This window comes from Orcinus orca, chromosome 6, assembly GCF_937001465.1.
Source record: "Orcinus orca chromosome 6, mOrcOrc1.1, whole genome shotgun sequence".
NCBI lineage: Eukaryota > Metazoa > Chordata > Mammalia > Artiodactyla > Delphinidae > Orcinus > Orcinus orca.
The window spans coordinates 31518542-31528404 of NC_064564.1; the positions used below are offsets into that span (position 1 = coordinate 31518542).

Genomic DNA, 9863 nt, shown 5'->3' on the forward strand with positions numbered 1-9863 from the left:
ACCATTGGATGATGGATTAAACAAGATGTGGTGTATCCAAACAATGGAATATTAATCAGCCATAAACGGGGTGAAGTGCCAGTACATGCTACAATGTGGATGAATCTGGAAAACATGCTGAGTGCAGGAAGCCAGGCACAAAAGGTCATGTATGGTATGATTCTATTTATATAAAATGTCCTGAATAGGCAGATCCAGAGACAGAAAGTAGACTCGTGTTTGCCAAGGTCTGGGGGGCCTGGAGTGGTGAGTGATTGCCTGATGGGTACAGGATCTATTTTTTGTTTTCCACTTTCCTAAACTTTATTAAAGAAAAGGCAATGATGGTAGCTCTCTAGGACATAGTCAAATTTCTGGGATTCTTCCATTGAAAATGTGGTATTTGATTTCCAAATATATGCCAGAGAGTACTAGGTAAAGGGGAAGCTAAAGTTCTAAAATGTTCATCTTCCAACTTTCTCCAGTCTGTGGTCTGTCTTTGGATCAGCAGTAATCACCTGAACAGCCACTCTGGCTGCATTAATTTTTGTCTGCAGCTCTCTGAGCTCTTCTATATGCAGCAAGTGCAGAATTTGACCAGCTTCATTAAGGACCACGTCTCTTGTGTCAAAACCAAGAATATACTTGTCTAAACCAACAGGCAAGCCCTCTTCTGCTGGGTTTGTGCTAGCAGCTACATCCTGTGTCAGGGCTCCTGGACCAAAATGCGAATTGCCTGAAGCACTGCCAGGTAACCACCATGAGCTGACTCTGAAGGTTAGCCTGGACCATGACACCAGCCCTAAAATTAGGATTAGTTACATCCAAACTGATCCCGGGCTCTGCATTTTCAGTTGCATTGTCAGCATTTTGTGCATTATCAGGTACTCGATCCTTGTATTTTTCAGCGTTATCTCCATATTCAAGACTAACAGCTAAACCAAGAAGCCAGTCAATTGCTTCTTGTCCATCCTGAATCTTGAAAGAACAGTTGACATCTCTGAGATACTTTTCAAAGAACTTGGACTGGTCACTGCTCTGGATGTTTCTTAGCTTACCTCTGTCTTCAGTCTTGTAGTATCTCCTTTTCTGGTCTTCAGTGCAAACATCGTTTCTAAGTTTTGTTTCATCTCTTCAGTAGAAGAGGTAGGTGGTGGTAGTTGAAGGCCATCGTGCTCCCTGCTTCAGTCGGGAGGGCGGGGTATCCTTTGGGGGTGCCGAGAACATTCTGGATTAGTGGTGATGGTTGCATAAGTCCGTGAATGTGCTAACAACCACCGAACTGTACGCTTTAAAAGGGGAATTTTATGGCATGTAAGTGATGTCTCAATTAAAAAAAGACTTTCTTGCTCAGTGTGATATGTGGTGGCTGAGGGTTGGTCATGTCCTTGCAACTCTGGCCCCCCAGCCCAGGGCATTCTTAAACATTTCTGCCCAGTTTCCACATATTTCCAGCTTTCTGTCAAATTCATGTCCTCATTCATTTCGCACTGTGATTCTTTCTCTGGGGCTAGGTCGGGGGGTGTGATGGAAAACTGCAATGTGGCAGACAGGAGCACAGCTGGGGGCCTGGCTATGTAGGTGGGATGGGGATATTCACTGTTTCTGGGACCCTGCTTGGCTGTCCCAGGGCAGTTACAGCACAGGAACATCAGGTCTGCAGTAAGTCTGGGCATCTTGAAGGCCGTGTGCTCCCATCCTGGAGAGATGCCAGCAGGGCTGGCTGTCACCCCTCAGGTCCCGGGGAGGGGCTTCCTGTATCAGCTGGGGGCTGGACCAGATGACGTTGATTTTCTCTGTCATGCACAACATGCGTGCATTCAAAAAATATCTCCAGAGGTACACACAGTACCTCAGAGTAGATTAATTTATTCAACTAAATAACAAATAAACACTGTTTTATAATTGGCCCTGCGACTGAACTGCTGATCCGCAGTGAGTTTAGGGTGAAGTCAGATGGAAGCAGCACCTCCCCACCCTGAGGAGCCCAGCACAGCGGGGTGTATATCACGAGCTGACCATGACTGGGCACTGAGCACCACGATGTGCTTCTTAAAGTGCACAGACAAGAAAAATGCCAGAACAGTGCCGGGTCTGGGAGCTCCAGGTGCTGGGAATCCAGGATAAGCTATCTTCCCCTCTATTATTATAGTTTCCATCCTGCAGGTCAACAAGGAGAGCTCAGAGAGGTCAGTGAACCTGTCCAGGGTTTCACAGCTGACCATACGGGGGCAACTTCCTAGTTTATCCTTAACAGATCGTGATCCTGTCTTTTTGCCTATTCATCTTTCCTCCCTTCCCTCCCTCCTTCCTTCCACCTTCTCCCTTCCCTCCTTCTCTGTGTCCCTCCCTCCCTCCCTCCTTCCCTTCTTTCCATCCTCTAATCCTCTGAGCAGAGACTACCACATTCATTCACTCATCTGCCCGTCCTCACCTTGCAAGTGGGGAAACCGAGGCTGGAGAAGGGTGCCACCACCCGCTCAAGACCGCTGAGCCTCCTGGCTGCCTCCACCTGTGGCTGCAGGGCCTCGCGCCATTTGTGTTAAATTCCTGTGGAAGAAGATGAGGGTGCAAGGCTGCAGGCTCGGTGCTCCCAGGGAAACCATTCGCCTCCCAGCCCCCCTCCACAGGGAACCTGCAGAGTCGGCGATGAACATGGACACTGCTTGGATCAGGGGGGAATTGGTCTTTGAATCTCATCGGTGACTAGACTGTTCTGGGCTGGGTCCTGGACCCATTAGGAAAGACCTAGTGAGTGTTTGCTGAAGGAATGAATGAACACACTTTGAAACACGTGTGCCCATGAATAGTCTAGAGGGGACACAGCACAGCATGGTGCCTGTCAGGTTGGGAGTTGGGGTTATAGGTGAAGTCCCCTTCTCAGAACTTTCTCTGATAGCACACTGCTTCAGTCAAGACATAAGAGAAGAAGTAGCAGATGTTTATGGGGATGCAAGCACTTATCTCAAAGAAAATGCCTTAAATACTAGAAAAGGTGGGTGCGAGGTGATTCCCGAGGTGGGAGTGAGGGAGTGAGGGAGTTCACAGGGCTGGCTCTGGCCTCCACCCTGCCGGTGGGAGGACCATATGCAGACCCTGAAGACTTGAGGTGTGGCCTCCCGTTTCAGCAGGGCGGGCTGGTGAAAGCCAAGGCCGACAGGCTTTGTTAGTTTCAGCTGAGTTTGGGGACCTGGATGGGACCTTGGTGTGGACGGGGTGCTGGGGCTAGCTGACTCCACGTCTAGGTATTTACCCCATGAGCTGCATTTCCACAGGTTATTCTGTTTTTGAAGAAGCAAAAGGGTGGAGTCACCAAAATGCCCGCAACAGGGCTTGGGAAGATAAACATGGCACATGGTGCAACAAAACGCCACGTGGCTGTCAACAGAGGAAGGTGAACTGGAAGTGATGGTCTTCAATGAGCGTGAATACAGCAAGGTCCACTCACCCATTGGCTGGGCTAGGTTCCCCGGGGAGGGCTGGGGGGAGTGGGACGGCCCCCCAGGACTGCCCACCATGAGAGCAGCTCCCCTGCTGGCACAGGCCCAAGGGAAGTGTGGGAACCCTCACTAGGATGTTCTGAGCAACCTTCCCCAAACAGCCCATCAGTGTCACCTGAGTGACGGAGTATAGGGCCATGGTCCTCCGTGCTGCAGGCACCTACACACCGACCACAGGCCTTGTGGACGCTCTCAGTGGAAGCAGCAGCAGGACTTCCGGGCGTGACGCCCTGCTCCATGACATTGCAGACAGGGCATTCAGACTCGAGCTAGGCTCCCTGGGCCCTTGTGGTTTTGAAGTCGGAAAGGCTCACCTGGTGCCTCTCCTGCCCTGCCCTTGCCCTGGCAAAGTCATATGCAAGGTTTGCAGGTGTTCATTTGGTAGCAAAACGACAGACAACAAAACAGCATCCAGGCTGTGATTACTGTGAAAGCAGGGTTGGGGCCACCTCTGGGGTGTCAGGACCCAGGAGGACAGAGTTCTGGCATCACCGCAGGTGTCACGTGAGTGTGTACTTTGTAGTGATTCTTCAGGCTGTTTAATGCATGTTTCTGAGTTTGTTTTGCATTTTGCAGTAGAAAGTGTTTACAATATAAATAGACAAACCAATGACCAGAATTTTGAGGAAAGTGAGGCAGCAGTGTGCCTGGCCTACCCCCACTTGGGCAAACCCAGGAGGGAAAGGGTCCATGTGTAGAAAATGCCCCTGAGGACACGGAAGCCGGCACCTCCATGTGGAGGGAAACAGGCAGCGGGTGGAGTGTGAGAGACCTGCTGGGCTCCCGGAATGCTGAGTCCTATGCTGTATTCTTGCTGGAAAAGGTGGGATCAAAACGCTGCTGTGAATGGAGTCCCAAGCTGTTGCTCTCAAAGCAGGTGTTCACGCCCTGGCTTGCCCGGGCTGCAGGGAGGGAGGGACTGAGGGGGGTTGGGTCACTCTGAAGAGAGCAGGATGCAGCCTCACGGAGACCCAGCTGAGGTGACGTGATGGATGTCCCTGCCCTTGCGGAGATCACCTCCTTTGGGCCAGGCTACCTTGGGACCCCGCGAGTGAATGCTGGTGCTGGTGCTTTGTGAATGGCTGGTCCCTGTGCACCCCTGGACCATGCTAGCCCCTCTCCAGGTGCCACCCTGAGAACACCCTGGACTCCAGTCAGCACTGCCCACAGTCATCGGTCCATGTGGTGTGGGGGCTGCTGGCCTCTACCACCGGAGCCGGGCATGGGCTGCAGGCAGCCATGGGGACCGCGGAGTGGGGGGGTTTGGCTGGCAGGGACCAGGCATGGACTAATTGATCAATCCAGCAGACCCTCACCCCAACCATGGCACAGGCTGACAGTGGGCCCTGGGAGGGGAGACGCTGACCCAGCCCCAGCATAATCTGGGGGAGGATGGAGAGCTCAGGGGCATGGTCCTTAGCTGCCTGGAGCTGCAGTGACCGATCCTCCTATGTTCTGGCCTAGGCTGCCTACTGGAAGCACTGCAGATGTCTGCTCTGTCATATTTATGGTGACATTGGGGGTTGGCAGATAGGAAACTGAGGCGCAAGAGGTGAACTTATTGCAGGGCACCCAGCCTAGGCATCTCTCCCTCAGGGTGGTGTGGCCTACAGTGGCCCAGGGGCTGGACTTGAGTCCAGGCCACACTCCTGATGGCCACATACAGGCCTCTGTCTTGAGGCTAAAGGCCTTGCTCAGTGGGGAGCTCAGAAGAATGAGATGGGTCAGTTAGCACAGATTCATCTCCAACTGGCTCAGGGCCTGCTGGGAAGATGGAGGTACCAGCACCAGAAGGGCAGGGTCCCTGGGCTGGGACCTGAGTGTCTGTTACGGAGAAGCAGATGCTTCGATCAGGATGAGTTCAGGCAGGGCTGTGGGCCCCTCAGGGACCTCACCTCTCTGCGGAGGTGACTTCTGACCCTAAGGCTGACGGAAGAGACAGAGTCAGCCACTCAGAAGCTGAGCGAAGGTGTTCTGGGGGTCCGCAGGGCAGGGAGACGTCAGCCCCTATAAGGACAGCTCAAAGAAAAGAAAACTGGTCTGGACCCATGGGCAGAGGCTGAGCTCACGCATGACGGGAGACATGGAAATTAAAGCCTTGCTGGGATATGGCGTTTCTCCTAATGCATAAGTCAATTAACGTGCTTTGTGGGCATGTCTACATCACTGGTGGGAGTGTAAATTGGTACGACATCTCCTGAGAGCGATTTGACAAAATCTGACACAATTACAAATGCATAAACTTCTGACTCAGCAGCTGGTTCAGGGTTGGCCAAGCAGGTGAGTGCATGGTACAGCTGTGGCTGCCAGAAAGGCATAAAAGCAAAAAATGGAATTCACCCAAATAGAAATAACCACTGCTGATATCTGGTGTATTTTCTTTGAGATCATTCCTTTATTTGCTCTTTTAACAATTGTTCCTTGAGCTTCCAGGATCCACCAAGCTTTCTTGTGCCAGGAATCCAGTGTGGAGTCCACATTTGCTGCAGTAACAAGTGATCATAAACCCTTTGGCCTAGGATAATGAAGGGTCACCCAGGCCTCCCCCTGGAATTTTGTCATTTCCAATCTTTTGGCATTTATAGTAACTCTAAGGTAAACCACTCTAGGTCTAAATCTTTGCTTTCCTCAGGGTAGATCCCAAAAGTGAATCAAAGTAAGAATAAGTGTGAGGCTTTTCCAAGCTGCTTTCCTGAAAGGTTGGACCAACTGACTTGCTCACAGCTTGCCTGTCTGCATCGGGCCTTATTATTAAACCAGGACTGCTAATCTCCACGTGAAGATGCCTGTTTGTCTTGCCTTATGACAGTTCCTGGCGAGATGAAACTGTGGTTCTACACATTCCATGACTTTCTGTGCTTGTCTGAGCGTGACTTTCACTCTCTTTTCTTTTGGGAATTTGGATTTTTCCACTCATACTGAACCCATATTGACTCATATGAGTTTTTGCATATTAATGATAACTCCCCTTACCTTTTGTATCTGCTGTGAATCTTTTTCCTCAAGGAAATGCCTGCCTTTTGATCTTATTTCTTAGTATTTTAAAATTTGGTCAGTTTTACTTTTCCTTTTCTTAAAAAGAAAGTTATTTATTTATTTGGTAATGCCGGGTGTTAGTTGTGGCAGGTGGGCTCCTTAGTTGTGGCTCATGGACTCCTTAGTTGTGGCACGTGGCCTCCTTAGTTGTGGCATATGAACTTTTAGTTGCAGCATGCATGTGGGATGTAGTTCCCTGACCAGGGATCAAATCCGGGCCCCCTGCATCGGGAGCACAGAGTCTTAACCACTGTGCCACCAGGGAAATCCCCTACCTTTCCTTTTTATTTTTAATTTTATTTTTATTTTTTACCTTTCCTTTTTAAATCCCCCCTCTCTCTTCCCTGCCCAGTCCCCTGTTGCTCTTGTGTCTGGAAGTTCCCCCCAACACACGCACACATCTGACGAATGTTCATGGAAAGCTCCCTCTAGCTGAGACGAAGCCTCTTTTGAACCTGGAGCCCTGGCTCTGTAGCCTGCTCACTGTATGCTCTTGCCCTTTTCATCTCTGAGCCTCGGTTTCTCCTCCTGTTAAAAGACCTACTTTGCTCTTGCTGGTGTCTGCGCTGGCCTCCGCCCCTCAGCTTCAGAACCAAGGCACCCTGCCCCCCGCCCCCCACCACCACTCACATCCTCAGAGACACAGACCAGAAACATGTCAAGCCCCAACACAGCACATTATGCCCCACATCCTTATCCTGTGGGCTCTAGGGCTCAGCTTCTGCCTGGCTGTCCCTGTGATAATGATGCAGAGATCACCCCAGGCCCTGAGGCTACCTGTAGTACCCCACTGATGCCCTGTGGATGCCAGTCATATTTCAGGTCCTTATTCAAAGCAGAGTATGCTTCTGGTCATTGGTGCTCAATTATCTTGCAAAATGGCAATTCTGTCTCTAAGACCGATAAGTATTTGTTAATTGAGGGGTCACTGCTGTGGGTTATTGATCAGTGACTTCATTCCTGGATGTGTAGTTCACATAAAACCTTCTAGAAAAACATGTTGCAGCCTGATGGCCCCAGCGGCTCTGACCTGCTTCTTTGGCAGGTGTGTGCGGAGCACTGAGCCCAGGAGGGCGGCATTAGTGTTTAATGAGCACCTACTGTGTGCCAGGTTGTCTTGGGGCCTCGCATTCTCCCTTGCGTGGCGTGATGAGGTGAGCCATTTAGCAGATGAGAAAACTGAGGCCACGAGGGTAGGAAGCGTGCGTGGGGCTCCCTGGAGGTTGGTGCAGTTCTTCAAAGGGGAACCAAGCCTGCTTCCCCAAGGTCAACGCCAGGGTGTAGGTGGGATGCTTCCCCTTATTTTGGAACAAGCCCTCCTCCCACGTGCAGTCCTTGGACCCATGGGAGACACGTGCCCAGTCTGGCACATCAGAACATCCCAGCCCTGTCTACAGGGGTGGTTCAGGGATGACCACGTGACCTGTCAGCTAAAGACATTCCGTTCTTGGGCTTTCTCTAGGGCTATGGAGGGAAAAGCTGGGAATTTCGACGTGGCGCTGCTGGTGGACATGCGTGCCTTCTCCAGGAAGGGTCAGACTGTGCATGAAGCCACCGCAGAAGGAAGCATAGCTGAAAGACAGGCAGTGCTTCCTCACGTGATGTGGCCATTTTCCACTGTGTGCACTGGGCCTGGCCCCCAGTAGACTCGACAGGTGTTTGATGACATATTATGTCACCTGGGCACCTCTTCATTCTGAATGAACAGGCATCCCCAGGGGCAGGCATTGCAATTCGAGCCGGGTATGCTGGAAAACCCCAAGTCAAGCAGGCTGAGTCTCCAGCCAGAGGAAAATGCCTCTTTTGCATCACATGGAAAATTGTGTGGCTCCCCTGGGAGCTGATGGGGGCTGATGGGGCCCACTGAGTGTAAAGTGGAAACTCTGGGTGGGAGAGACCCCTGGGAACCCCTGGGGTAGTCAGCTACCCCAGCTGGCAGGACAACCTGACTCGGCCACTGGTCAGAACCTGCCCTGGACAGTGGCGTGGCTCTGGTCTGAGGACCCCTGCCAAGCCACTGTGGCACCTGGCTCTCCATGCTCCTCCTCTCTGCTCTGTCTGTACGAGCCCACATGTCTGCCCCTCCACTGGCTAGCTCTGTGGTCCTGAGCAAATCACTAAGACCTCAAACCTCCATGTCCCCCTGTGGAAATGGGGATTGAATGGCTCTCTTGAATCGGGGCCATTCCTGTCTCCATGGCAGGTCCCACCAGCAAGGAGACAGGTGGCAAGGCAGGAGGTGGCCAGAGTCCAGGATGGCTATCATGTTTCAGTCCTACTGGGCTGCTGGACGCTTGGGGATTCCTTTAGCAATTCTTTCACAACCCCGGGAACTGGGTGCCACTGCCACCTGGTGACTGAGGAAACTGGAGTTCGGAGAACTTAATTAATGAATTGAAGGTCATGGCCAACGCGTGGTGCTAGACCCTTGCTGGATCAGTGTGCCCCTCTTTCCCAGAGACACAGTCCAGACATTAGGTGGAGTTGCCTCTTGTCCAAAGTGCAGAAGAATGCACAAAAGCAGAAGCATCCACTGCTAACATTTTGGTGTGTTCCCTTCCGGTTTTTCTCCTGTGCTCTGTCACTTCAAATTATCTCCTGCCTCATTATAAAACTCCATGAAGCGCATTTAAATGGCTTCATCATATTTGACTACATAGGAATAACACAGTTTACTGAGCCATATTCCAATTGCTGAAAATTTACGTTATTCCTAATGCTTATTATAAACAACCCTTCAGTGAACATCTTTATGCACCACTATCTGCATAGCTGGTCACTTCACTTGTACACATTCCCCAAAAGGGAATTACTGACTTAAAGGATATAAACATTTTTTAGATTCTTGCTCCAACTGTGAACTGCTTTCCAGGAAGCCTGGGCCAATCTGCTCAGTGAATCCATTTGGGCAGCAGGATGAGACAGAGGCAGTGGATCCACGGTGAGCAAGGGCTGGCATGCACCATCAGGACCAAGAGGAGAACATAGCTCAGAATTTGGGGCCTCACCGGGATGTGGCTGCTCTGAAGGGCAGTGGATAGATGTGGTCGGGCCTGAGGTCAAGCTAGAATTGAAGGAGGGTCCTGACTCCTCGGCCTGCCCATTAAGACAGACCCCCCTAAGAGGAAGGAGTTTAGAGTTGAGGAGAGAGCTGAGGCTGAGACTGGGTGGAAATCCATTCAATACCAGGGGTTAGATGCCAGGTGCTGGCAGGGCTGAGTGAGCACAATGGGGGCTCTGCTCCCATTGAAACCCAGACTGCAGCGCACACTCTGGGTATGGACAGAAGGAAGCTTGGAGGGAAAGCCACCCCAGGGGATGCTCAGCCCCCCGGGGATTGGGAGTGTA

General features: G+C 51.3%; 1 pseudogene; it reads right to left on the reverse strand.

Moving 5' to 3' along the window:
- Nucleotides 1–381: 381 nt before the first annotated feature.
- Nucleotides 382–9135, reverse strand: LOC101284376 (RNA transcription, translation and transport factor protein-like; annotated as a pseudogene).
- Nucleotides 9136–9863: the final 728 nt, after the last annotated feature.